This window comes from Condylostylus longicornis, unplaced genomic scaffold, assembly GCF_029603195.1.
Source record: "Condylostylus longicornis isolate FDR11 unplaced genomic scaffold, ASM2960319v2 ptg000004l, whole genome shotgun sequence".
Classification (NCBI taxonomy): Eukaryota; Metazoa; Arthropoda; class Insecta; order Diptera; family Dolichopodidae; genus Condylostylus; species Condylostylus longicornis.
The window spans coordinates 7,960,008-7,964,765 of NW_026577973.1; the positions used below are offsets into that span (position 1 = coordinate 7,960,008).

At 24.3% G+C, this 4,758-nt stretch overlaps 1 non-coding gene across 1 annotated transcript; it reads left to right on the forward strand.

Moving 5' to 3' along the window:
* Positions 1–4,057: 4,057 nt before the first annotated feature.
* On the forward strand, positions 4,058–4,130 carry Trnak-uuu (transfer RNA lysine (anticodon UUU)). Its single transcript has one exon. It is a non-coding gene; the product is annotated as a tRNA-Lys (tRNA).
* The last annotated feature ends 628 nt before the right edge of the window (positions 4,131–4,758 follow it).

Below are 4,758 nucleotides of genomic sequence, written 5' to 3' on the forward strand. Positions count from 1 at the left end.
TTAAATGATTTTTTTTTGTTGGTAAATTTAATATTCATTGTTTTGTCGATATGCAATTAATTAAACATGTTTTTATATAATGAATTTATGTAAGAGTACATACCATATTATATGGTATTTAGTATAGAAATGATAATATTATTAAAATAAGTTTGTATATACTGCCCATAAATAGATAAATAAAAGCGATATTTTTTCATTTTTGTAATATAGAAAATGAATTAAAATTATTTTCAATAATCCTTGTATATAGACTGGATATTTTTGATTATAATAATTTATAATTATTACATAAATTGGAAATTGTATATGACGTTTGTGTATAATATTTATATAAGCGTACGTATAATATAAATGCATTATATCATTTGGATTTTTATAATTCGAAAAATTTTAAGTAGGGATATTGACTTGAAATAATATAATTATGGTACATTAATAATTATATTAAAATATGTAATATTTGTACAATAATTGAAGCAGTTAATATGGAGAATTTTTTATATCAGAGGCGTATATTAGAGCATTCATGGTTTTAAGGAAATTTTTTCATAAAATTAAAATTATGTTAAGTACAGATTATCATAATTTTAATTTTATGAAAAGAATTTGAAAACGAATTTCACTTGAATTGAAACCATGTGTGTGTCTCGAGGAACATTGGTTCTAGTTTGATACCATGTAAAACTCGAATTCAAGTTTTAGTTTTCAAAAGAATGTTTAACACTTTGAGGCCGACATTTAATTTTTAAAAAAAATTTTTACGCTTTTTAATTTCTTTACACTGGAATTGTTTGAGATGCATTAACCGAGGTGCTATTTTTTTTCCGAGTTAAATTCAAAAACAATAATTTTTATAACGTTGATAGTTTTAACATAAATATTAATAGTGACCTTATTGGAACATGGATAGCCAGCGGCAAAGACATACTTGTCTAAACAGACACCAATGCTTGTGATACTTTTAAATTGTTAAATAATCTCTGCCAGAGATTTTGCTTCTAATTACATCGCTTATAAATTTATATAAATTAAAATACATGTTTATAAAATAAATTTGATCTTTAATTGGGTGTACATTAAATGTATATTTTCATACATCAAAATGATTGAATGTTCATACATAAAATTTATTAAATACAAATTTTAATATACATATAATAATTATATTTTATAAAAGGTAATGAAAAAATCGTTGATAATATTGGATCCAATAGAGTTTCGCTGCAAAATAATAATTAATTAAAAAAAACCTAAAAGTTTTAAAATATCTATTGAGATAATGTAGAAATAATTTATCGCTTATGATTTAAAATATTTAGTCGAAAAATAAAATACGCTGAACTTGATTTAAACTGGATTTGGGACGGTTTACTGAAATTTATTAGAGCTCTATGAGAAACAAATTTATGTAACTGGAGATAAATATCGGTGGAGCAATTGTCAGCATCAAATCAACATTTCAATTTTGAAAAATCCATACCTTACTTTGCTGCATATGAATTTGCAAAGCATGATATTGCTTTTACTTTTATTTTACGACAAATTTATAAAAGTTTTAATAAAAGTTTTGGTAAAAATATTTTTACCAAAATATGTGAGTAATGCCTTAATAAAAATTACAACTCAACGCCAGATACACATATTCTTGTGCGATTATTATATGATCATATACAAACAGTAATTATTTTGAATTAAATCACGTTCCTCTATATACTCAAATGAATTTATTTTATATCAAAATAATTTATAATTACGATTTTATATTCTTAAAAAATTATATTTTGAAAACTCATTAAATATCGTAGTAGAATAAAACCAAATATGATACCCAATTGTGCCATTATTATCACTAATTATTAATATGTATGCGAGAAAACCCAATCAACTCTTTATACATTTATCATATATAATGAAAACCACATAATTTAATGACATAAAAGTTGAGTCGTGAAAATGGAAGTAAACAAAAAAAAAGTAAAAGTAAAAATATTATTCTCCCATTTTCCCTCATTAAGCCCTTTTATTCATTTAAGTTTACAATAATTTAATAAATTAATATTGTATAACGTTTAAGTTTTTCAAATATAAAAGCTATAATAAATGACATTAATGTAATTCTTTTCGAAAATTGTAATATGAAAGAGAAAAATTAAAAATTATACCCGGTTGAATAATTTTTGGAGAATTTTTTATTTATATTTTAATTTTTAAATTATTTGCGGTATAAAAAAAAGTTTTTTATTTTCTGCATAAGTTTTGACTTTTTTCACAACTTAAATTTGCAATGCATATAGTTTCTCATTTATAAATAATTGTTTTTTTTTTTATACCTATGATGCTTTAGCAAATGAGCTCAAGAACTAATTAATAATAATTTTAAATTCAAAACTTTACAAAGTATGGGCAATAAATCTTATTATTTGCACATTGCTATTTAAAGCGAAGATTTTTATAAAATTAATATGAAATTATTTATTAACAGTGTTATATCGTAGCTTATTTTGTTTTGTAATATTTAAACCAACTAATTGTAATATATTAAACTCGGTCGGGTCGACAATATAATACGAAACTTCGATATTCGAAGAATTGAAATTTTCAATATTAATAATAGTTGGTATACCATTAAGCAAATCATTGTTATGTCGTCAAAGATGTATGCATAGGTATGTAGGTAAATTTGCGTTTGCATTTTACAAACAACTCTTCACATTCCTCTCTTTCGCTAAAGAAATAGTGCGAAAGTATATAATTATGTAAACTGGTTTTTATTGAAATTTGCTTAATTTGTGTTTTAAAACACTAAATAATAAACAATTTTGCCTAAATATTTGTTGTGTTTGGAATTGGACACTACAAAAATGAGGAAAATATAAAATTTTTATATTTGATTTGACTGTATTATTTTACACATAAAATATAGTTAAAGTAAGAGTTTTAAGTAAGATTGTTCGTATACCCTCTAATGCGTCAATCTTTTTAATTGCTGGGACTGCGACCGGCTTTATTATGAATTTCGTTCATAGCTTTGAAATTCGGAAAATTACGAATTTCATATTGTCAATTCCGAATTACCAAAAATCTACTCCGAATATTCGTAACAGAGTAATCATAAATTACGTTCGTAGTAAAAATTACCCTAAAAATTTTACGAAAGAAATACTGTAACACCTGTCTAGCTGCTTAGAGTCACGTCTAATGTTAATTGAAAAATATAAAAACATTATACTTAATTACATCTTCTTCAATTTGAACAATGTATTAAACATGATTGAAAACCGGCTTACATTTGCGCAGTTAAACGGGTTCGTTATGAGCTATATTCTGAAAAGTTCTTACAAAAATTGGATTTTTTTGAGACACTTAAGCGGATATTACTGTAATCACAAGTAACAAGTAATTCACAGATAGTGGTTGTTTTAAATTTTTTTCTTTGAGTTTGAGTTGCTCCAACACAGCTACCATGAAGGGAAATTAATTCATATTTGCTAAAAATATTTTTTACACTTTCTAGAAACCTTCAAAAATTAAAAAAACTGCAAAAATTAAGTTTTAAAAAATATCCTTTTGTATCAAATTTTGAAACTTCGAACAATTCTACTGCCATTGCTGATTCATAATCTCTATGAAATGAATTTGTGATCTATTCGTTATCGGAAGGCCTATTATATTTTTTTTGTGCTAAATTCGATAACGTCTTCTATTTAAATGTCTTTAATTATTTATGAGTTACTCATATTTTAATAAACAACTTCAATAAATTATAATTTCTTATTTTTATCACGAGCAAGTTTAAAATTGATTTAAATGCACTTATGTTTAAAATTTTTAATATCTTTATTAAATCATTCAAATCGCATAAGTGCATAACACAATTAAGCAGTTATTTAGTTAAGTAGCTTTTTGACTGCAACGTCAACAAATATTTTTAAATAGTAAGCCACACATAACATCATTCCTTACTATTCACTTGAATGTTCCTAAAATTTCGGAAGTGATATATGTAGTGCTGTATGATTGTATTTCAAGTGATTTTGACGAACGAAATGTATCAGCCCGGGTAGCTCAGTCGGTAGAGCATTGGACTTTTAATCCAAGGGTCCAGGGTTCAAGTCCCTGCTCGGGCGTTTCTTTTTTTTTTACAAAGTACTCAGCAAAATAACAGAATTGCCTCTTTTTTTTTATTTTTCAAGTAAAAAAAAAAATACGAAAAACGAAATTAGTTTTTAAAATTTGAAATTTTGTCATGTTTCTCCAAAAAAAATTTTTTTTTTTTTTGAGTTTTTAACTTTACTCGGAACATAATCTACTTATCCTTACATAAATTAGTATTTTTCTATGTATGTATGGGTATTAATTACTATCTTGCTGTTTTGTAATCTACATGCCTTTTATTTCTGAATTTTAAATGACCATCAAAATATTATTTTATTATTTTTATTATTTTAAAATTCGCATTTAGTTTCAATAGACCGTCTTTTTTTCGAATAAAAGAACAAACAATTACAAATAATCAACAGTAAATGTACCTGAATAAATTTACATATGTATATTTAATTGCTTTTAAATACATAAGTCTTTGCTATTGACGAGAACACCTATTAGATATAACTGCAATATTGCTAATTATATCATAGGACATAGATTATTATTGTTTAAGGTCCCAAAATACAAAAAAATATCTAAGTTTCTCTTTAGATTGTAAACTTACATAATAAATAAAAATAGCTAGAGCTTTTATCAAGCAATAAGAGT